This window comes from Dermacentor albipictus, chromosome 9 (assembly GCF_038994185.2).
Source record: "Dermacentor albipictus isolate Rhodes 1998 colony chromosome 9, USDA_Dalb.pri_finalv2, whole genome shotgun sequence".
Lineage (NCBI taxonomy): Eukaryota > Metazoa > Arthropoda > Arachnida > Ixodida > Ixodidae > Dermacentor > Dermacentor albipictus.
Window position 1 is genome coordinate 6,457,136 of NC_091829.1, and position 24,768 is coordinate 6,481,903.

The window sequence follows — 24,768 nt, forward strand, 5'->3', positions numbered from 1 at the left end:
ACTTTCCGCACATTTTGAATATGGTCTATTGTTGAGTAGCCTTTACGGAATCCTACCTGGTCCTTTGCTTGACAGAAGTCTAAGGTGTTCCTGATTCTATTTGCGATTACCTTAGTAAATACTTTGTAGGCAACGGACAGTAAGCTGATCGGTCCATAATTTTTCAAGTCGTTGGCGTCCCCTTTCTTATGGATTAGGATTATGTTAGCGTTCTTCCAAGACTGCGGTACGTTCGACGTCATGAGGCATTGTGTATATAGGGTGGCCAGTCTTTCTAGGACAATGTTCCCACCATCCTTCAACAAATCTGCTGTTACCTGATCCTCCCCAGCTGCCTTCCCCCTTTGCATAGCTCCTAAGGCTTTCTTTACTTCTTCTGGCGTTACTTGTCGGATTTCAAATTTCTCTAGACTATTCTCTCTTCCATTACTGTCGTGGGTGCCACTGGTACTGTATAAATCTCTATAGAACTCCTCAGCCACTTGAACTATCTCATCCGTATTAGTAATGATATTGCCGGCTTTGTCTCTTAACGCATACATCTGATTCTTGCCTATTCCTAGTTTCTTCACTGCTTTTAGGCTTCCTCCGTTCCTGAGAGCTTGTTCAATTCTATCCATATTATACTTCCTTATGTCAGCTGTCTTACGTTTGTTGATTAACTTAGAAAGTTCTGCCAGTTCTATTCTAGCTGTAGGGTTAGAGGCTTTTATCAGGTCTTTTTTTTCATCAGGTCTTTGGTCTTCTGCGATAGCTTACTGGCATCCTGTCTAAAGGATTTACTACCGACTTCTATTGCACACTCCTTAATGATGCCCATAAGATTGTCGCTCATATCTTCAACACTAAGGTCCTCTTCCTGAGTTAAAGCCGAATACCTGTTCTGTAGCTTGATCCGGAATTCCTCTTACCGCTAACTCATTGATTGGCTTCTTATGTACCAGTTTCTTCCATTCCCTCCTCAAGTCTAGGCTAATTTGAGTTCTTACCATCCTCTGGTCACTGATGCGCACCTTGCCGAGCACGTCCACATCTTGTACAACGCCAGGGTTAGCGCAGAGTACGAGGTCTATTTCATCGCTACTAGATACTTTTCAGTTGTAAAACTCCGCCTGAGAGCGGCGCGAGAACGTGACCGTCTGCCGTCTCCTCTCGCGAGGGGGCGCTGCCGCCATGGTTGGCCCGGTTGACTACGGAAGCTTCCGAAGGCAGCAGCGCGCCGCCTACTGAATGCCAGTTTATTTATAATTTTTTTTCGTGCTCTCCGTGGCGCTAACTATTCAAAGAATAGCCTTTTTACATTGTGCACTCTGTAAAAAGCAGCTAATAGGTGAATGAAGTGGACAGTGAGGCTTTTCGTTTGTGGCTGTTGTTTAATGTACACATGAAGGAAAGAATAGGACTGGTACAACGCCGGATTGATGATTCTAAGCATCGTGCATCGATATTCACAAAAGACGCGCTTTCTTGGTTGATACAGCTACCTTGTGACTGCTTTCTAGTTGACAGTTTGTATCCTTGGAATAAATATTGCATCCGTATATAACAATGAAGAAATTTAGTACTTCGCACGTGAACGCGAACATATGCTCTGTACAGCCAAGAAGAGTGAGGCAGCACCCCTCTAGATCATCTAAAACCTTCCAAAATATCTCTCCGCAAAGGCCTGCCTCATGCAGGGAAGCTGACACACTTTTGTTAGCAGTCTTCATAAAGCCCAGCATCTTTGGCGTCGGGTGCTTTAAGGAACCTTGCTTGAGACTTCTGCACTCAATTAAGTAACTGTCGCAGCCAACTGCTAGGATTTCAAAGCTTATGTCCGCTACGCATAGATCACATGGTGCGCGCTTTCTGACTTTATAAATGATATATCCACGCAGGTAATACACAACTTTGTCCCCTATGTTTCCTCCAGCAAAAGTGTGCTCATTGCTAGCACATTATGGTCAGCTGCTTGGCTCCAGGCAACTTATCAACGTCGCCTGAATGGCACTGCGAAGGCTACTTTTTTTTTTTACTTGCAGGCTTCTCCCGTCTGCTTGAATGTGTCGTTGACGCCGACGAGCACACGGCCTGGCACAGCTTCACACTACCACGTAGCGCTGTTTTAACAGGCGTATACAGGCTTAGAAGGCGGAATATCTGCGTGAAGTTGATTATAGTAGGATGGGACTCATCTCAACCGAAGGAACGCACTATAGCCCAATGTGTTGCTGAAAAAAACATGAGTAAAGGAATTTCCTAGCAAACAGTGTAATGTGAATGAAGTCACAACAAATGTGAACAGTGGGCCTTACCTAGTGTATCTTGATTTAACTTGGCTGTCGAAACATAGAGCGCACATGGACGCGGCAGATAAGCGACAATGTCTAAAGTCGACATCAGAGTTACTCGCAGCGACTTTGTCGTTTGTTGTGATGCAAAAAGTTTCAGGTTCTTTTGGATTGCATTGTGTTCTGTCAAGTTTAGCAGTTCCAAAAAATTTTTGATGACCTGAAATCACTCACGCGACATGGGCGGTCGCGTACTGTGCTGCGGGGAAGATGCCTTGGCGGGTGCCTACTGCTCAGGATCGTGTGTGCCTCGTACCTTTCCTTGTTTGCATGGGATCTAACTGTAACAAGTTTATAGCCCTTAGGAAATGCGGACGAAGTTCGAAGGCGGTGGTCTGGTACACTATTTCGTCGTAGAATGCTGGGAAGTTTTTATCAGCACACACAAAGAAAAACAGGAGTGAAAACAGACAAAGCGATAGTTAGGAAGGGCGCTGCACCCTCCCTAGCTATCACTTTGTCTCTTTCTCGTGGTTTTTCTTGTTTCATTGCCGTTTCAGTGTTCAATTGCAGGCATGTTTGCTCACAAGGCACGCAGCATTTTCCTGGCACAGAAATAAGAAACACGAGCAAAACGTGGCACGCTGCTGCACGCATCGGCGTCTCTGTCCGCCCGCACAAACGTTGCTCGCACCGCCCGCCTTCGGGCCGACAATGTCGCGCGCGCCACCCCGCGGGCGCGACAAAAAGGGGCCAGGTGCCGCGGCGGAGTTTGACAACTGAAAATAATCTAGTAACGTTGGTCTATTTCTAGTCTCGCCATTCGGGCTCCCGACGTCTACTTTCGGCTATCCCGCTTGCGGAAGAAGGTATTCAATTATCCGCATATTATTCTGTTCTGCAAACTCTACTAATAACTCTCCCCGGCTATTCCTATAACCTATGCCATATTCCCCCACTGACTTGTCTCCAGCCTGCTTCTTGCCTACCCTGGCATTGAAGCCGCCCATCAGTATGGTGTATTTCGTTTTGACTTTACCCGTCGCCGATTCCATGTCTTCATAGAAGCTTTCGACTTCCTGGTCATCATGACTGGACGTAGGGGCGTAGACCTGTACGACCTTCAATTTGTACCTCTTAAGTTTCACAAGACCTGCCACCCTCTCGTTAATGCAATATAATTCCTGTATGTTACCAGCCATAGCCTTATTAATCTAGAATCCGACTGCTAGTTCCCGTCTCTCGGCTAAGCCCCGCTAGCACAGGACGTGCTCGCTTTTTAGCACTGTATATGCTTCTTTTGTCCTGCTAACTTTACTGAGCCCGATTATATCCCATTTACTGCCCTCTAATTACTCCAATAGCACTGCTAGACTTGCCTCACTAGATAACGTTCTAGCGTTAAACGTTGCCAGGTACAGATTCCAAGGGCGGCCTGTCCGGAGCCAGGGATTCTTAGCACCCTCTGCTGCGTCACAGGTCTGACCGCCGCCGTGGTCAGTTGCGTCGCAGCTGCTGGGGACTGAGGGCCGGGGTTTGATTGTTGTATTCATATAGGAGGTTGTGGCCAAGTACTGCACCAGGGTGGCCAATCCTGCTCTGGTGAGGGAGTGCGTTACCGGTGCTGGTCACCGGGATCAGGCCGCACTCCAGGCCTGTTTATACAATTTTATCAACACGCGGATATTTTTTTAATCCGGTTGAAAATTGCGCGGCAGCAGGATTCGAACCACGGTCCTCTTGCACGCGAGGTGGATGCTCTACCTCTACGCCACCGCTGCACCCGTCGAATATAGACACCGCTGCCCCTATTTCGATTATAGGACATCGCAACATTTATTGTAGTCTCACGGAAGAGAGACTGCGATTTATGCAAGGTTGTCCCAAACCATTTTGCTACCGGGGAGCGGTGGTTGCTGCACCTGAGCGGACGCACGGGGCAGATGACATCGCTTAATAATTTCCACTCATTCTGTAAGAATGGCTCGCTGTCAGGCAGCCTGCTATTTTGATGTATTATTTGAACAGTCTCGCTCTGTCCGTTCATCTGCCGACGTTCTGTCCCCTAGTTCCATCACTGCGGTTGTGGTGATGCCCCAGATCACCGAAACAGGTTGTATCTAATTTTCTTCAAAACAGCTTGGTTGTGCGTAGCTTGGAATGTGAACTCTATTGCATACATGTGCCATAAAAAAAACTTGCATAAGCTTCATTTGCTTGAAAAATAGAATCAGCACAAACTTTATATCACAGCTGAGCTGTTGTACGCTATGTTCTGGCGGTTTGTGTCCGTAGGGAAAAACGATGGTGGCCACCCCAGAGCTGAAAGAGCTAACGCATAAAGCAAACGCGTATCGCCAGGTATGCCCCGGCTGCGTTTAATCGCGAGAAGTCTCCGAACGCCAAGCGTTGGTTGGGTCACCCCTACTGACTCCACTCCCATCGTACCTGTGGGTGGCTTCAACAATAGACGTGTCTCGACTAGATGGAAAGTGGTTCGTGGCGTTTCTCTTGGAAAGGTTCGGCATTCAATGTAACACAAACATCAGCGTGCCCACGACGCGTCTTCGGTCGTGTATAGACCCCAGATCGGCTAAGAACCTTTCCAGTGTCGCCACAGAGCCACTGGCATATCGTAACGATCATGAAGCGATAGTCACCGTGCTGACGAAATAGTAAATCCAAAAAAAGCAAACAAGGTTAAAAATAAAAAAAAATCATTGAGTATGCAATTTAACAAAACAAAACAAAAATCGCCAAAAAAAACGAAATTCATTGTGGTGTGTGCCTTTCATTTGCAATCAACGTATTCATATCAATATATGTACAACTCCGCTGGTCATCCACCTTGAAAGAGTGGAATGGCTCAGAATTTTATCGCATTCTTCAGAAATGAAAAAGAAAGAAAGAAATGAAGAAGAAAAAACGCTAGTACATTTGATATTCGGAGGTCATTGTTCTCGAATATTCATATTCGATTTGGAAACTACACTATTCGAACACGCCTAATATTAATCCTTCCTTTAACTTTTCTTTCTTTTTTTTTCTCGCTTCTAAAGCTCAAGGAGGGCGGTTGCTAGTATCGAAGCATGCTAAATTGAGTAATCTTTTCTTTCTATGTTTTACTTCTCTAATACGATCAGAAAAGAGAATATTTCAGTGGAAACGTATGGCGAGGAGTGTGCAGATTCTGAAAGAATTCGAATTATAGGTAGTGTAAACAATAAATAGGAGTATTTTTGAATAATTCACCTGTCACTTGCGAGTGCGGCATCTCCATCGATTCTCTGGCGCTTCTCACCAAATGCGATCTTACTTTCTTCTCTCTCTCTCTAATGCATTTACTTTCGTGGCACCACAGAGAGCGGGCGCTCTCTTCTCTGCAGACGGCGGGAATGGCGCGCTGCTCATTGCAATGTTGCCATCTTCGGGCTCCAAACAACCGAAGCATGCGTCGTTCTTTTAGACTAGCCTCCACGTATGACAGTTACTGTTTTACTAGAATATCGGAGATGCGAGCCGACGCGGCAGCAGCTCCAATTCATGATGCTATATGATACACGTTTAAACATTATGCATGGGCGTAACTTTTAATGCAAAGGCTGTGTTGTGCACTTAGCTGCTGGTGTAAGGACACTGGGCAGTCGCTGAATCGTGAACATATCTTGGCTCCTTCTCTTCTCCTTTATTTTTTGTAAACTTATTGTTTCATTTACTAGAAAACTACTGCCAACACAATGTACAGCTATTTTTACTTTATTATGGCATCACAAGACTTTCGCCATTGGCGTTGCTTTTCGCGCATACTTCTCCGTATTAGTAAAGCGACCGTCCCGAATAGGCGTTGGTCCCGGGTTCGATCCCCGTACCAAGATGAATGTTTATCGTAAATAGCTTTATTTTGCTATTTCGGCTGTTTTCGTGGTTGGTTGGAGTCGGCAAGGAAAACGTTTGCTCGCTCGTTCGTGTGTTCGTTGCTCACTTTTGCTCACTAGTGGGCGCGTGATGTACAGGGAACAGATTTTTTTATTTTTAATTTTTTTAAGGTGGATATGACATGAGGGAATATAAAGATCGGTGTATCCCACGCACTGTGGGAGTCGATGTAAGCGAAGCTTTGTATGCTGTTTGCTTTGATTGACAATAATTAGCGGTGATGTTGGCTGCGAATGTGTAATTACCTTAGCGTTTAGTCTAATACGAGATTGGTGAGTTGGTGTTACACGTTACCTTGCGTGCATCATTGCTGCTTCTCTGCGTAGTCCATAGTGCACACAGGGAGACGTGTTTGCCTGAGGCGTTGTCGTGCGCCATTGTTCAGAATGCCTGAGAGGGTTGAGCACTTTCATTGCCTCACGTGGCACATCGCATCGTGGCAGGAGTGTTAAACATTAATTGAATTATGGGGTTGTACGTAAATCAATTAATAAATTTGTGTGTATACATTGTCTTTCGCTGTCTGCACCACATTTCGCTGCGTAGCGAAGACACTCAGATTCCGCGCGACGCTTCTTTCGGGCATGGGTGTCGTCGACGCTGAGTCCTCGCTTTGGACTCATTTTGCTGGCGCGTGTTTGCGTGCTACTTCTGCGTACGTGGCCAGCACGCTGTTGAGACGCCAGCTCCAAGCGCGTTCTTCAGGCTATGGACGATCGTATAGTGTTTACAGCTGTCACAGCCCAGAATGCGACTTCCACAGCCGAGCAGCTGCATTTTTGTTGCAAAGCAAGCACAGCACGTATCATGCGCACAAACTGTGAAGCGCTGCCGCGGAGGCGAGCGCCATCTGGTGGTGTTGCGAAAAAACCAAAAGAAGACCGCAACAGCAGCGCCAGGAAAGTCGGGAGAAGAGGCAAAGAAATATTCGCTTTAATAACAAGAGCTTGCTGGACCAACACACCGCCCCGTTCTAAAGGGGACGCTCATAGCATCCATCCATCCTACTGGGAGTACATTGGGAGAACTTCAGAATGGCTTCAGAAGCGGTAGGCGTCTGGATAATAACTTAGGTCCTTACTCAGTGTATTGAAATACCCAGCGAAGGAACTAGACAGTTACATGTGACTTTTTTAGACGTTACCGTAGCGTATGACAACGTAGAAAGGAACATATTTTGGGATGTTCTGCAAGGGAAAGGCTTAGGCAACGACTGCATGCAGCTTTTGATAGAGCTTTACCTAGAAAATACCGCTTGCGTTGAATCGGAAGGGATGAGGAGCGAAGCGACAGTTGACATCACCAAAGGACTGAAACAGGGGAGCCCTTTGTCCCCACTGCTGTTTATGTCGTACATGGTGAGAATGGAAAGGGCGTTAGAGAGAATCAATATCGGGATTAATGTCTCAATGAAACATGTGGGTACAGTAGCGGAGCAGAAGCTTCCAGGATTGTTCTATGCGGACGACATTGTGTAGCTAACAAGCAAAGTGATACGCAACGTCTGGATAATGTCTGTGGAGAGAAAGGTGAAAATTTAATATTGATATTTAGCGTTAATAAATCAGGCTTTATGATATTCAATAAAAACAGTGAACAGACAGTTTCAATACTTGGCCAGCAAGTATCTCGGGTAAAAGAATACGGTATATGGATAAACGAAGCCAATAGATACGCCTCATAATCAGATCGTGGTTTTGGCTCGTAAAACCACAGAAGGTATTATATCTATGGAAACACAGGAAACAACAACAATAGCAAAGGGGAAGAGAAATGCTGCTATAATGAAACACAGAGTGCTATGGGGATACAATAGGCATGAGATACTCCGGAGTACACGGAAAGGTGTATTGGTTCGACGACTTACGTTTGGAAATGCGGTTGTTTTCTTGAAATCAAGGGTACAATCGGGCCTTGATGGCAACCAAAGGTCAGTAGGACGCCTCTCATTCGGTGCTCGCGGGAAGACTACTAATGAAGCTGTGCAGGGTGATATGGGCGGGACAAGTTTCGAGGTGAGGGAATGTCAGAATGAAATTGATTTCGAAGAACGACTGAGAAATATGAAGGAAGATGGGGGCGAAATGCGAAAACACCCGTGTACTTAGATTGCGGTGCACGTTAAAGAACCCCAGGTTGTCGAAATTTCCAGAGTCCTCCACTACGGCGTGCCTCATAATCAGAAAGTAGTTTTGGCGCGTAAAACCCCCATAATTTAATTTTTTTTAATATGAAGGAAAGGAAATGGGCTGCGAGAGTGTTCAGATATTTGTACAGAAATAATATTGATGAAAAGAACTAGGAATCTTACCAGCAAGTACGCGACCGGTATATTAAGCAACATGGCAACAAAGAACGTAAAAAGCAAAGTCAAGCTCAGATAATTTCATGGGTCGCGGCATGGAAAAGAACATTGCTATAAGTAACTACGTAAGAGGCAAAAACGAACTCGGGAAGCAAACAATTTATGATAACTCAAAGAGAAGTTTTTCACTTTTTCGAAGCGAGATCAGGATGCCTTAGAACGCGTACTTGTAAAACGAGGTGCACTAAGGAAGAAGGAGCATGTTCTTGCTGCAGTAAAGCTAGGAAGCGATGGGACGTCTTTAATTATAATTAGAAGGGTACCTACCCGTTGAGTGGGGTTAGAAAGGTTAGAAAGTTAGGAGGGTTGAGTGGCGTTAGAAAAAGGATGTAAATATAATATAGGAACGGAAAAAAATCAACAGGGAAACAGAAATGGCCGCAAAAAATTCCTGAGGTGACATACGTCACTGCCACCGTCCACTTCGTGGGTCCGTAAACCACAAGAACGCAAGTAGGGCTTTCAGTTCACTAATGGGACATTTATGGATGTAGTATATCAGAGGAATTCCTCGAGGCATTCTCTTTCAACTCAAGCGACTTCCTTTTCGTTCTGCGGAATAGAACCTTTGTATCCCAAATTTCTTCCTATTTTAACGCTTGATTTCATCTTGAAGACGCCATGTGCAGGTGGCTATATAGATTCTTGACAGAGAGAAAGATAATCGCAGCTTCGGTATTGTGGTACTTTGAAAGAAATATAAGTGCCCGCTCTGACTTACAGACTTCTCTCAGGCACAGGGACATGAAAATGTGCATCTACAGTGAATGTCTAACTCCATGAATGAAAGAAAAAAAGTTACTGAAACGTTACTTACTTTGTTTGGTACTTTGTTAGTTTTTCTTCCGCTTTCGCGAATTTCCGGCCTAAATAATGTTGTATTTACTAATGTATTCTTTTGATGTTGCTGAATATTTTGCCATTCTGACCCCCTGTATTTTAACCCCCCTGCGATAATGCCGTGCAGGCGATGTATTTATACCGAATAAATAAATAAAAAAATGAAAGAAAAGAAGGAAGGAAGACGCGAGTTAACAAAAGATTGAAAGAAATGTTCCGCGATGTTGGGAGAAGTTCTCGTCAGCGGTAAAAACTGTCAAGGACCAAAAATCGGGACGATTCCTCGATAGCGGAAGACTGTTGCTATTGGTTGGTGTTGCTCGTAGTGATCTGCTTCAATCCGCTGTCTCGGTGGGCTTTCGTGCGACTGATGTGGGGCTGTTCTCCGTCGCTCACTTCCCGCTTTCGCCAGTGCTGCACGTGCATCGCTGCGAGACACGCTGCCTGTTTTCCCCCGCGATTGAGTGCGCTGCATGCGAGGGAGGAAGGGCGTGCCGCACGCTCTCGATGGCCCGTATGTCCGCACAAGTGTAGTTACGTATACATTTGTCCCACAGAACGCAAGCATAAACAAAACAGAGACACTGCCTGCATGAAGCGCTGTGCCACTCTATTTCTCATTATTTATTTTTCATTCATCTCATGTGGACTCCTAAGAGAACTTCCAGCGCGACGGAAACAGGATACCGCCAGCGTCCTTCGGAGTCAGCTATGATCGAATGCGGCGCAGCGAAGTCCGCGGCCCTCCGACATTGGTCCCTCTTCAGCGGAGCTGCGTGGCGCTCCCGTCTATTCTACTCCGAGTTCTGGGCGTAACGCTAGTATACAACAGCGCTATTACGCGTACGTCGAACTTAGAACCCCTAAAGCGGAATTCAGCAAGCTGCGCTATTCGTACGCAATTTCTTAACCAAAATGTTCTTACGCTAAAGGGTGCAACCGAAGCGGCAGTGCATTTAACTTGCGTCGTCGTATGAGAGTGAGGAGGAAGCAGAGCTCGTATATCAATTGAACTACAAGAAATGAAATAACTGCGGTCAACTGATAGCGCTGTCGCACGTCATGCGTGTGTAGTCATGAGGCTATATTCTTCCGGCCAATCGCCACAGATCCCTGCTCTACAGCTTGCTTTTCCGGGCGTCAACTACGGCGCCGACAAGCGCAACCGCTCTTGCCCATTCACCATACCGCCGTCAAAAGAGTGGCAGTGGAAGTGTTACGCATTCTTCTCGCGTTTATGCGAGGCACAGGACTTATCGACACATGGTGGCATATTTGGCGCAGAAGACGATCGGGCGGAACAATCGCCAGCCATGTCGGTCAGGCTACGGTTCCCCCCTTCCCCTTCGCAATACCACCACCGCCACATTACAGAGCGAATAAGTGTGTTTATTTCAATGCTAATTACGGGGGAAAAAATCTGCCTAATGTATAGCTCATATACACTCAAGACAAGGCGGCCAGCACCCGTATGTTCATCGGTATGGTATGTGCATGATCGCGCTGCACATAGTTGCAGGTGTGGTTCTGATGGCGCGCACGTGCTCAATATCAGCTCCCTTCTCATAGGATCCCTGTAGTGGGCACGGTGAACTATAAAAGCAGCTCTTAAAGAGAAATGTAAAAAGCGCCGTGGCTACCGACACTGCCAAATTATGACAGAAAACTTCGTTATGCAACATCCTCACGTGCAAGTCCTGCTGCCTACCACACTTTGACATCGTATCAGCGTTCATCGCTTCTTCTTGGCTTCTCCTCAGCTGCTAAAGCATGATGCCTCGCACAAGGCGAGAGTTTGTGTTGCAGGTGCAAGAAAGGGCGACTCGTTATTCAAGACAAAGACGAAACTGTGGCTTGACGCATATGTAATTCACGTATTCGAACAATTCGACGAAAAATAATTATTTTAAATGACTGTCAATTCTCAGATTTCGTGGTCGGTCATCGATGCTCTAGAAATCAGCAGCGTGGGCAATCCTTGCGATGAAGTTGCGCAGAGAGCATGCGCGAGCGGCCCCGCGACCAGAGAATCGCGCGCCGGAACATTCATCTGTTGAACCGGAAACGCCGAGTAGACGACGCATCCCATGCGCCTTTGCGAACTCACGCCTCACCCAAGGTCGATCCAAATAGTTCGCGAAGCTTCGGGCGAAAAGCGGTTCAGTACAGATTGTCACCGACATCAGCATGGGGGGTTATGGGAGCAGCGATTGAAGCGCGACTATGTTTGGAGGGAACAAACATTGGGAAAGAAAAACGCGTTTTTAATTCAAACGAGACACAGTTAGATTCATTCAACGAAAATAAAATTCCTAGACAATTTTATACATTCTTGACGAGTTAAGAAAATACAAGTTTAATTTTATTATTATTAATAAATGCATTTCTTTTAAGCGCCCATCGCTACAGGGGGCGTTGACGCCACTATCACTCGCAATGCAACGCACGTCTTGAAATGGGCAGAAAGGCGCACTCGTATCACCTGTTGAAATACGCCCCCCTCACAGTTTGTGCTTTCTTGCTTGTCAAAGTTTGTCTGAATTTGGTGACGTGGGTAGCTTCATTGCTTCTTAATCTGTTCAGTGAAATGTAGTGAGCTACGACCGCCAGATAATTGTGTAGTTGTTTTCGTGCGACCGCGCTGGCCGACGGGCTTGGCATCCGACAACAGGATCAGCACTCTACACCTAAAGCTTTCATCCGCCTCCAAAGAAAGTATGTTCTGTGCAGGGATGCGATTTCGACAACTGTGCGGCTGGCCTTTTCCTGCATCGCTTTCCACGCTGAAAGCTCGAAACGCCCATCCAGTCGAATGGCAGGGCATTCGAATATATAGCTCCAAAGGAAGAACAACAAAACAAATTTCGCGCCTTCGAAAACAAAATGACGTCACTTCTGCTTTTAACGGACATGGCGTCACATTATTTTTTCTTCCGCCGGAAGTGTTCCCACCACATACAGATGGCGCTAAGCCCCATGGACCGCCGATGGACCGCCATGTTTTGAACGTATGGGCTCCTATGGAAGCTTCGCTACCAGGTACATTTACCTTGCCTCACCCATGCTGCGGAGCACAAACACACGGGACGGAGTGCAAGCTGCGGCGGCTAATTTTTATGGGGCCTACAAGAGGCGAAGAGTTAGCTTCGCTTTACTAAGGACGTGCAACGTTGTGGTAGCTATGGCACTGACGTCAGCTACGTAGGAACGCTTTTTCTGGAACGGTAGCTAGGTGGCAGCTTACGATGGCCAAGCCTTTGAAGATACTTATCTTGCCAGTGAACCTGCGCACATTTATCGACATCTACAGCGCCTGTAGGAACTGCTGCCATTATACGTGTATATATTCCGTGGTCTCTATAATGTGTGGAGTCATGGTCACGCAAGAGAAATGACCCATATATGGCACATGTGGGCCAAAAGGAAGAGTCCCGAGGGAGGCCACGTGGTCTCTGCGATCGTCTAAAGAGCGTTCAGCTTCGTTTAGTAAGGAAGGTCCAACAGGAATCGTCTTCGCTTGCCGCGGGCTGCCTCGCGGATTTGGACCAAGATCGTCCGGAGCCAGGACGCTTCGAGACTGCAAGTGTGACAAAGCAAGTGCCGGGCCCGTTAACGCCGATCCGGCCGATAGGATGGCCCCGCGGTCTGCCCGAAATAAACGCGCTCAATCAATATCGGCGCTCTTGCCCGAGTGCCCGGGCCAAGCTGCACGGGGGCGCACGACGCGGCCGGACCGAGCGCCAGTGAACGTCCCGCAGCCTGTGCGCGCCGCTTGCTTTTGGCGCGCGCCTGCGCGTTTGCATTTAGCCGCCTCTTGCGCTTTATCCAACTTTCACCTCCTTCCATTAAGAATCTCCTTGCGTATTAGCGTGTAGCGTGTCGCTGCGTATTCTCTCTACAGGGGTCGCTCATCGCTTCTCGCCGAGCTACCAAATGGTCTCAATTATTACAATATCGTCGTCGTCGTCGTTGTTGTTGTCAAAAGAGAGTTTTAGAATAGGGGCCCCAAACGTTTTGGGGCCCCAAAGAAATAGCGTCGAAGCCACTGCGCATGCGCAAGACGCAAACTGCCTTTGGGTTTTGCGTTGGGAACGCTATTTCACCGATTTAGCGGGAGCCCAAATAGCGGCCCCAAAAGTTTTGCGTCGGCAAACATGGCGGCGCCCATCGAAGCGACGGCTCTAACCTAGCACCAAACTGGGTTCGATTCGCGGTAACGCGTGAAGTTCGCAAGCTAGGAGAAGTGACTGCGGTTATCGCTTTCCCTCAAATAGCGTGTGTTATGAATATTGACTCATTAGACGCCGCTGATTTTGAATTCATTTGTGGATTTTATGGCTCGTAAGCCTAACGCGGCTAAGCTTGGCTGGTGAAGGCTAGTAATGTTGTTTTGCTCAAAACTAAGCGCAACTAACTGTTTGCTGCTTACAGAATAACTTCTAAATTGTAATTAAATGCGAATACACGAAAGCCAAAATTATTATTCCTATCATAAAATGGTATATATTTTATTTATTATTTCTAATAGCTTTTCTTTGACGCCGTAGTGGCGCTGTCAGCGCAAAACGCTATCCGCAAACGTAAAACCCTATTCTAAAACTCTTCACTCCTACGTGCCACAACGCTAACACCCGCAAAGCTCTTTGGGGCCCCAAAATATTGGGGCCCCTATTCTAAAACTCCCTAAACAGAACACGACGTAAGTGCATTCGCTTGGCAACGTCGGAAGAGCGCGCGCGTCGGAATACGCAGGGAACCTATATGCCAGCCTCGGTGCCTGGCGGATTTTTTCGCTCGGGCAAAGGCTTCGTCTTGCGCGGCGCCTTCCAGCAGCCCTGGTTTCCTTCCGTTGACGCCGAGTGGGACCGCGCGATAACGCGCGTGGTCACGCGACTGCGCACGCGCGCGAGGAGAGTGGCCGGCCTGGGTTGTGCGGCAGCCCCTGGTCGTGGTTGATTGTGCGCCTCCTTGTCGGGGCGATTTCTGGCCTTATCAGTGGGCTACAAAACAGATGCAGCACTGCATTAACCAAAACGCGTTTGGTGTATGCGCGGTGCGCGTATAGCGAGAGGTTTGGCGGATATTGAATAAAGATAGACATGTGCCATAAGCGGGACACTTGGAAGGACCACTATAGTTACTCGGGCAGCACCACAAGAGGCACCGTGAACGCTTTACTGTTGCAGTATACGGGGTGATCATTTTTAAGCTTTACGGAATTTTCAAAAATCGCCGGTAACAGGTAGCATAATTCTGCTCCTTGTGGTGGATTGTTCAATTCAATTTTATTCCCCCTTTTTTTACATAAAGAAATGAAGGAGGCCCGAACGAGAAGTGAATCCTTCCTCGCTTGACGGATTTGGGCCCCCCTTACATGGCAGACAGCATGACATTGCGTGTTCTTTTCCACATAAAGCAACACTCAATATGAATAATCACAATCCACAAGCGACCAGCTTTGAAATGAATACACCGCCGCAAAACATCCAACAAGGACAGGCAACTACAAAGCGAACCCCACAACACGGCTCTGCGCCAAGATGACGTATCTTGGATCTCACTTAAGACCCGCTAGGCTTCAAAGAAAACACAAATGCAGACGCAACAAATGCTGCATTTCGCTACGCCAATTTAGGTCCTTATTAAGCGTTTCTACAAGCATTAGCGGTGACGTGTAGTCACTCTCAGCGGGCTCAATAACTCCCGACTGTAGCATGCGCTGTATCTCGGCCTCGATAATTTTTCTCTGTCGTGGAGACACCCTGTAAGGGCACATTCACACCGGCGACTTGAGGAGGTCGCGCGACCAAGTTGGTCGCAAATGGTCGCAAACGGTCGCCTTTCTCGAAAAGCGACCATTTTGGGCGAGTCGCTCTCTGCGCGATTTTTCAGTCGCGCGACCGTGGTCGCAAAACTGATAAACCAATCAGCGGCGCACCGGAAGTGATCTTTCGTGTGTCTACATCCGGCTTCCTCCGGCGTCGCATTCAAATTCCGCGTAGATTCCGAGAGTTCTCGCTGAGAACGATAATCTCCGGGATTGCGACTTGCGGATCGCGCTCAGCCGGGCTTGCCGGTGTGAACTTCAGTCGCCTTCGGTCGCTTTTTGATTGCGAGTCGCAAATGGTCGCGCGACCTCCTCAAGTCGCCGGTGTGAATGTGCCCTAAGGCTTTGATCTTACGGGTTCGGTTGATGTCGCCTCAATTTCATGCGTTATTAGTTCGGTTCTACCCGGCCGATCGCTGAATCTGTCGAGATATTCCCCTAACATCTCTTTGAGCTCATCTGGCTGCTCGGGTCTTAGAGCGTGCGAGCTTACCGAATGTTTTACCACTTCTTCCAGGCTGATTTAATAGTTGGAGGCCGCCTTATACTCATTAAACTCGGTACTAGTGTCATCCTGCTCCTTGATAGTCAAGTTAACGACTCCGCTCCGCTCCACGTACGGCTTCATCAAACTGCAGTGATATATCCTCACCTCCTTCCTGTGACCGGGCATTTTCAGAGCATAGTTAGTATCGGAAAGTTTGTGCAACACTTTAACGGGACCGTCCCAGTGAACTTTAAGCCTGTTCTTTCTTGAAGGTTTGAGGATCATTACCTGGTCTCCGACGTTTAACGTACGAAGCCTCGCATTCTTGTCGTAATAGAATTTGGCGTTCTTTTGGGGTACTCCCTAATCTTTTCGACTAGTTCTTTGGTTGCACTTAACCGTTCCGGCAGATTTAGCACGTATTCTACCACTGTTGGACTCTCCCACTTTTCCTCCCACATTTCTCTTAACATTCTCAGTGGAGAACGGAGTGTCCTCCCATACACTAGTTCTGCTGGCGAGAACCCTGTCGCTTCATGTGGAACCGTTCGCAAAGCAAACAAAGTTGCCGGCAGACAGTTCTCCCAGTCCTCCTTGTGCTCGTAACACAGCGTACGCAAAACTCGCTTATGCACTGAATGCCACCTCTCTACACTATTTGACTGAGGGTAGTAGACGGAACTGTGTGTCAACTTTACCCCGCACTTTTGTGAGAATGTAGAAGTCAGTACGCTGGTGAACACTGACCCTTGATCCACCTGAATTTCGGCTGGAAACCCAACTCGTGCGAATACTGTCAAAAGCGCGTCTACTACTTCGGTGGAGCTGATCTCTTTCAGAGGAATTGCTTCTGGAAACTTTGTAGCCGGTCACAGCATGGTAAACAAGTACCGGTAACCCGACTTTGTCTTTGGTAAAGGCCCTGCCGTGTCTATCACAAGTCGTCTGAAAGGTTATGTTATTAAGGGCACTACCTTTAGTGCAGCTTTCCAGGTTTCTCCTGGTGTACCCGAGTTGCTGGCAGGCGTCGCACGATCTTACAAAGTTTTCTACGTATTTGAAACAGCCAGGCCAGTAGTATTCCATAAGCAATCTTTTCTTTGCTTTGTTTATGCCTAGGTGGCCAGACCACCCATTTTCATGACAGAGACTCAAAAGGTCCTCACGGTACTTAGCAGGTACCACTAACTGATATAGAATCCTACCCTTCGGTCTCTCTAGTGCCGATACAACAATCCTCCTCTGTGTTGTATCGTCACGTTGCGCCTTGCGATGCCTTCTTTAGGCGTGTGATGTAGTTTGTCTAAGCTGTCATGCTTCTTTTGCTCGGCTTCCAGTGACTCTCTGTCCACACGTATGAGCTGATCAATGTTCTTTGAGGCAGGTGATAGCAACGACCCTGTCTCGCTTGCGAGTGCGTCAGCTGGATCGTCCTGCAGGCGGGAACTTTGACACCCTAGTGATCCGCTCTTATTGAGCTGGTCCTCTGGCAGGGTTTCCTCAACCGTTTTTTCGTCCCTCGAGACTAGCTCGGATTCGGTTACTGAAGTGACCTCTTTTGCTACTTCCGCTGGAGCAGCTTTTGCATTTTCAGCCGAAAGCGACGCGATTTTACGAGCTTGTCCTCGCGTCAATGCCTGTACATTGACTGACGGCTTCTGGGGCCCGTGAAACCGCACCGCCAAATAACTTCTTCCAGGAGTTCCCCCGCTCCAAACAAACCGGGACGGAGACGACGAATCAACTAACTATACTTCGTCGGCCGACCGCGTCTAGACATGCTGGCGCCGACAGGCTGTTGACAAGGCGCATTGCGGTCCTTACAAAGCGAGTCGCCACAGCGGGCTGGGGAGGGTTCCAAGGTCGCTTTTACGAATATCGCCACCCCCGCAGCTGTGGCTGGTTGGAAAGATTCTCTAGGTCGGTACCCCTGCAGGCCGATCGTAACAAGCGTCAGATGTTTAGATGTGATTACAAAATGATGCGCTTGTGGCAATAATAAAAATGGGATTTACCATGTTGCGAAATGAACTATCTGTGCTTTTTGAAGAACCCATCTATTCTCAAAGTGATAGGTCACTGAAAAAACGAAATAAAGAAGATTGCGCAGTCTGATGCGCGAATACGAACTCACTATAGGGACGTGAAACAATCTCTAATATATAATATGGTAACCACGTTAATAGCACATGAAAGCATGACACACATAGCAGCGAACATATAACGAGTACTATGAATTGTTTCTCGTTTATGTTCTTTTTCTTACAAGTTGCAACCCACTTCGCAAGATGTACTAGCTTGTCTAGTTCTGAAGGAAACGCCTTATTAGTATTCAAAAGGGTATAACTTCAACATTTAATCTACTTCACGGGACAAATGTGCTTTATACGACGCGTAATGTAGATAGCGCACGTTAAATGAAAGAATAGGTTTTTGAACGTAGTGTTAAAGAATGCTGGCTCTCCCGTAATCGAAAGTAGATGGAAGCATGAAATGCCTACCGGCAAAGCACATAGTTGGAGTAATTATGACGATTACGCACAACCATCTCACAGCCATCCGCGGCGCGCTGGACACTGCCGCGTGGCGCCATGTCTCGAAGGAGGCGGCGGAAAACCCGCGCCGCGGAGCTCACTGACCCCTGGTGTTGAAAAAAGCACAGGTAACCCTGTCTCTGAGCCAAAAGATGTCACTCAAGTTTATGGTGCACTGTATCTGGCTTTTGAGCGTCGCGAATGGTAATGACAAATTAAACTTCAGCGTAGCAGACGGTACAGGTTGAGTGATATCGTGAACGAACATTAAGAAGAAATGGGAAGCAACTTTTTTTGTAACTTGTTTGGGCAGTAACAAGCGTAAGTAATGCGGTCCTGTACAAGGTGTTGGGGGCCAGAGACCCAATTTACTTGAGTTTTGGCTGGTTGCGCGTATGATCTCGATCTGTCCTCGCCCCCATTCTCGTCTTGAGTGCCCGGATGACGGCTGTGGATATTGGCTCAAGGTCGCCGACAACGGTAGCTAAAAGCATCCCATGCTTAAAACCAGCTGCTATGAGCTCTTGAGGGCTAATGGTATGTTTCCCCTAAAAGTCGATGCCCAGTTGTCTCATTACCGTGCGGCGTTTTTATTCTGCTTGGCCATCCAGCGGCAAACACTTGTGAAGTGCAAACACCTTTGAAGAGTTTGAGAGCGTTGCAGTAAATCCAGTACACTCCGGCCTATCCTTCCTCCTACACGTGTTCGTTCGAAATGAACTTCTGCAACAACGCTAGAGCGTGATGTAAGATCAGATAATGTCTAAATACGACTTTCTTCTTTCAGTATAGCCAGGTGGCACGTAATGAATAGGCAATGCATCAAGAGCCAGTGGTATTAGCCGTTGTTGCGTGGTGAGAAAAAAAAAACAATAACGTAATGACACAGAAAACATTTGTGCCACAACACGGCGCACGACGCTCCGAGGCGGCGCATGAGATAGGGTGCCTCGATGCCTGCCCGGCGGCGCGGCGGGCAGGCATCGAGGCACCCTAGCATGAGAGGACAAGAGGCGCCGCCTTGTGGCCACGGCGCAAGCCGCTCGAGCATCAGTGCAGGCTGCGGCGGTTGCGCCGGGGGCTCTTGGCGCCGCCTGTGGAAAGAATACGCAACTACGGCGACTGTCGGCGTTGGCGCGTGGCTGCGAACAGGGACCCCAGTACTCTAGCCATAGTTTCTCACTATAATACCTAGAGGGTAATCTGGCGCCACCGTCTATGGGAGTTTCTTAAGGGGGCACCGTGCCGTCATGGGATGACGTTATATGTGTCTGCGAGGCTCGTGTTGGCTGGTGTTGTAAGAGGCTTCGTCTAAAACGTGGATATGGCTACGCAAAATACCGCGTTCTCAAAGTAAAATCTTCATAAAATGTTTCCGTTCACGCATATTACATCTTTACTCACCCACAATGCATGACCAAGCGAAGAAAAGCAAGAACACACGACCAACTGTTTCAAAGCGAGCGCGAACCTTGTCTGTCCTCCAACTTTGGCGGCCCGGTGATACTTCCTACGTAACATGTAGTCGTACACACAATAACAAGTTCTCATAGTTAAACAAAACATGTTTTCGCGCAATAATAAAGCTAAAACAGCTTTTCACGTACTGCTCTAGTAGAAAATGAATCATTGTGACAGACGGAACGGTACTTGCCAAGCGCGTCTTCAAGGTGTCCTGTCTCTACGAGAACGATGCCAATCCGAATCCACAATATACCGGCATTCCCATGCATACCACAGCGCAGCAGCGCCAGATTTCCCTCTAGGTAATGTAGTGAGAAACTCTATGACTCTAGCGCCAGTGCGCCACGTGCGCCACATGCGCCAGTGAGAAGCGATGCCAGTGAGGTTGACCCTAGAGTGTAAGAGTGGGCCGGACTACACTGCAACCGGGCGGCGCTCTTCCGCTGAGGAGCCGCGTGTTGAAAAATGCGAGCGAACTTGATTTGGGGCGGAGAGGCGCTTCGCGGCATATTCAAGATAATTTTGGTGCGGGCGCTGAGACCGATTGCGCGCGTGCGCGCTTAGAATGGCGCTTTATTTCAACTGCAAATTTATATTGACACCTTTTTGCTACGTATACATATTTGAGGCATTGGTCATACGACATGACGTCTTCAATTTTGCAGCCATTAAAACTGGGTGCCCAATGTGGTACCGCACTTATCTTCTTCAATGTACACAGCAGATCTACAAATATCTCTACGTCCGTGTGAGGCATGCCGTTCCTTTGATTGCTTCATTATTGTCCCTATGACAGTGCACTGGATAAATGAAAGCAGCCGTTTGTAATGCGGAAGCTGCTTAGTTAAGTGGACCTACAGTTGGGAACGGCATTACATTTAGGTATGAAATGAAAGATAAGCGTAACATGTTTTTCTCAGAAATGAAACTCGAGAATAATTTATTTATTTTACGCCCCTACAAACAAGCCGAAGGACGCAGCTACCTTCTTTTTCTTTCTTTCTTTCTTTCTTTCTTTCTTTCTTTCTTTTTATGAGACACAAGATTCTGGCGTATTACGTCCGGCGATATGATAATGAGTTCACTTCTCACCAGCTGAGGTTCTTTAACGTGCACCTAAACAGAATATACGAGTATTTTTCCATTTCCTTCCCATCAAATTCCGCGACCTGGTTTGAAACCGTGTGCTCAAGCTTATTAGCGCAGCGCCATATTTAATTTTTTCTCTTGTTTTCTTCACATTGTCAATGGTTGAGCAACGCACTTGTCTAATATGTCTTGATGTGTGTTCATATATCTACTATTGCGATATGACGTGTGTTCATATATATAACATTTTACCATATGAAATTATATAGTTCAGTGCCGTACTTGACACACCAGTCGCTTTTCTCCAGTTCCATTTGTTTGTATGTGTGCTCTTTTTGTTGTTCAGGTACATTTGTACCGAAGTGTAACCCACTCCTGCTTAAGACCTGGAATTCAGGCTGGCAGTGCTTAATTAATAAATAAATAAATAAATAAATAAATAAATAAATAAATAAATAAATAAATAAATAAATATCCACTGTGTAGCCACTAATTAAGCTACCACGCCGGGTTTTTTTCTTTTATTTCTTTTTTTAAAGCATGGACTGGACGAGGGATTCCCACGATTTACATGCTCAAGATTAGCGTATATAATGGCTACCTAAAACTGTTTTCGTGCCTGAGGTCCGACCGCAATAAGAGAACCCGCACCAATTACTCCGCATTCCGTTACGCGAGGAAGACGGAAACATGAATGGAATGTTGCGCTGCAGTTCTTTTTTTTTTTTCATAAGAATGCTTCCCGTTAATCTGAGTACAAGGCACTGGATGGGGCAGATATCAATCGATCAATCCAATCAGTCTTTATTGGTGGTGAAATAAGTGTATACAATGCAGGTAAATAAGCAGAAGGAGGTCCCAAGGTTACAAACCGTAGGCGGGACCTCCTATGTTAATACATTTGAGAACTGATAAAGTGAAAATATAATAAAAACAACTTAGGAATGTTACTCTTAACAAACGCAACGTCAAAAATTTAAGTGATTACGTAGAAAATCATGATGAAACACACAGAGTTAACAAAGGTAGCGTAACGCTGCAGTTATACATTGAAGAAAGAACATTTTTAGCTTCCGCCTAAATACATAAATAGACATTGTTTCTTTCAGTTCAGATGTGAGTGAATTCCATAAAGAAACAGACGAGAAAACAATGTTAATTTTTCCATGATTAGTATCTATTTTAGGAGACAGAAAGTTATTATGGACCGCAAATCTACTTCTGCTAGGATTAGGTTAGATGTCGGGAGAAAGAAAAGGTCGATTATGAGAATGCGATCAAAAACCTTAAAAAACAAAACACACATGTTTTATTTGTTTCAAGCGGCAAGCATGAAGTTTGCATACGTTTTTTCCGTCTGCGTGTCGCAAGATCTACTTATGAAAAACTATTTGCACAAAAATACATGCGAGAGATGCGTGCTCCTTGAAGAACAAGAAAAATATTTGTTCTTCAATGGGAACCGTGCAATAACATAGTAGAATGAAAGCCTACACTGCGGCTGCAATGCACCCGCAATCACCGAGCGGCATTAAAAAAAAAGTGAAATAAAGAAGAAAGAAAGGCATCTATTCCTAAGGCATAAATACAAGTCACATGCAATTATGAACGCCGTTTGAGCGGTTTAAGCGCATATACGAGCGCGCGAAGTAGTACTAATGACGCTTCCGAGAAGTATGGCCAGCAGCACCAATAGTTTCCAATGGCGCAACCTTGATGCGTCTAAATGGATGGATGGATGGATGGATGGATGGATGGATGGATGGACGGACGGACGGACGGACGGACGGACGGACGGACGGAGGGACGGATGGATGGATGGATGGATGGATGGATGGATGGATGGATGGATGGATGGATGGATGGATGGATGGATGGATGGATGGATGGATGGATGGATGGATTTATGTCATGCAGCCCTTAAATTGGGCGGCAGCACATGCCACCTAGCCGTGACTAGTAATATATTTTGTACTTGGAGGAGGGTGAAATTTCACTCTTGCCTTGATTTTAGCCACCAGTCAAAGAACCTCCGTTTCGTTATTTCTACCCGCTCAAAGTCTATTTTTCCTCTACTGTCCCTAAATCCCAATGCTTTGAAGAGAAATAGTGAAAACTTTATTTGGTCCATTAAGGGTTTAGCGTTCGGTCTTCGTCTTCATCGCTGCAGACGCTTGACCTTCTTAGCAGGGTTGCGCCCCTAGCCCAGGGCTCCAATGAGCCGCGCTGCTTCGCTTGCGTGCTGCACCATAAATCAGCCCTGTTGCTTTGAACTCTCGAACGAAGGCCTTTACGAAAAGCATCTGGTGTTGAGCCGTTTCCTCCTCCACACGCACCGCATAACGTGTCTGTCACTTGGTACTTGACTCGGTACGTCTCAGGCCGCAATACTCCCGTCCTGGCTTAATACAACAAAGATCCTCCGCTAGAATTACCGTAGATATTTTCTTTGCAATTTCCTGCTTGAAAGTTTTGTATGTTCCCAGTACTGATTTCGTCTGCATCCCTGTTTTCCACAGATCCCTTTTCTGTTTCTTTAACCTTTTCCTTAACCCATGTTTCTTGGCTTCCTTCCCTGCTGTTGTGCTAATATTTGCGTGACAATTCGCAGCGCCGTCACAGTAATTTTCGCCGTCGCGCGCCTCACTGCAAAGCACGCGCCGCCCCAGCCGCTCGTCCCACTCTACCGTATTCTAGTACTCCAGTTGAGAGTCATTGGGGAAAGAAAAAAATCCAGTGACCATGGTTAAGACGTCCTTGTTGTTCATCTACTTTTCTTGTCGTCTCCAGTACGCTTAAATGAGTGAATAATAAACGCTGCTTGGACAGAAACCGAACTTGCGCGACTTTAGGCTGCGCCCGTATTTACTCGAAGATGGGTCGAACGCTGATATTGGTCGACTCCAAGTGATATTGAACTTGCCGGTAAATAAGAAATTATAATTCGAATATAGGTCGACCCATATCTTATTGTAGATACGAAGAGCTTAGAACACGACGCAGCTTTATTTACCGTCAGCTCGGCTCTCAGTCTTGCTAGTCGGTGCCCCGAAGCTGCACCCTCGTCAGAACTGCCGCAGTGCTTCGCCGGCCGGCGTCGCCCCGAACGACGACGCCGCCGCGCTGCACGTGCGGCGCTTGCTCGGTTCCGCCAGGTCGAGGGGGCCGTCGCGGCGCGGCTGCGACAGGCCTGGTTGGCACCGTTCTTTTCTCTAGCTTTGCTCACGAATACAGGGCTAGATTCCTTGGCCAGGAATATACGTCAGTAGCTCATTTGGGGTAACCTCTTCGGGAAAAATAAGAAGGTGGACCTATATTTGAATAAATACTGTACACGTAAAACGAAAACAAGTTCTCATTTTTACCGGCTCAACGCATTCAAATGACAGTTCCTGCATTGAAAAAAGCTGAAAATCTGGCGACACTGAAAGCCACATAATTCTCATTGCGCACTCTCTAATATGTTGTAAAAAGCATGATAATCAAGAAACTTTTGAAAAGTTGAAAGGTGGTGTTAGCTCCTCTAAAAATTAATTTCGTTTCTTTTCAGAGTACGCTTTATCCATGTCTAAAGGTTCACAAGTTCAACGAATTGCATTTGGATTTTAACCGCAATATTGAACCGGATAGTATTCTGGAAGAAATTGAACAATGGAGTTAACAAATACGCCGAACTTCCAGTGTATAATATATTGATTTTGTTTCCTGTAAGCTTCCTTCCAGGTGCTCTTCACAAAAACGTCAGAAATTTTTTTTTTTTTCTGTCAAAGCACATAACTCCATACTTCATGTCTGAATCGCCGCCCCCCCCCCCCCCCCCGCTTAATTTAGTGGGTTAGGTAAAGTTGGGAATTATGAATTTTATAGTGTCATCCTTTTCGGCATAAAATATTCCGCGACCATCAATAAATTGTGTGTGAAAATTTCTATCAAATTCAAGAAATTTCGCTGTA

At 46.7% G+C, this 24,768-nt stretch overlaps 1 protein-coding gene across 2 annotated transcripts in view; it reads left to right on the forward strand.

Annotated features, from left to right (window-relative positions):
* Pka-C1 (Protein kinase, cAMP-dependent, catalytic subunit 1) overlaps positions 1–24,768 on the forward strand; it is a 450,683-nt gene that overhangs the window by 218,769 nt on the left and 207,146 nt on the right. The window lies entirely within an intron of this gene.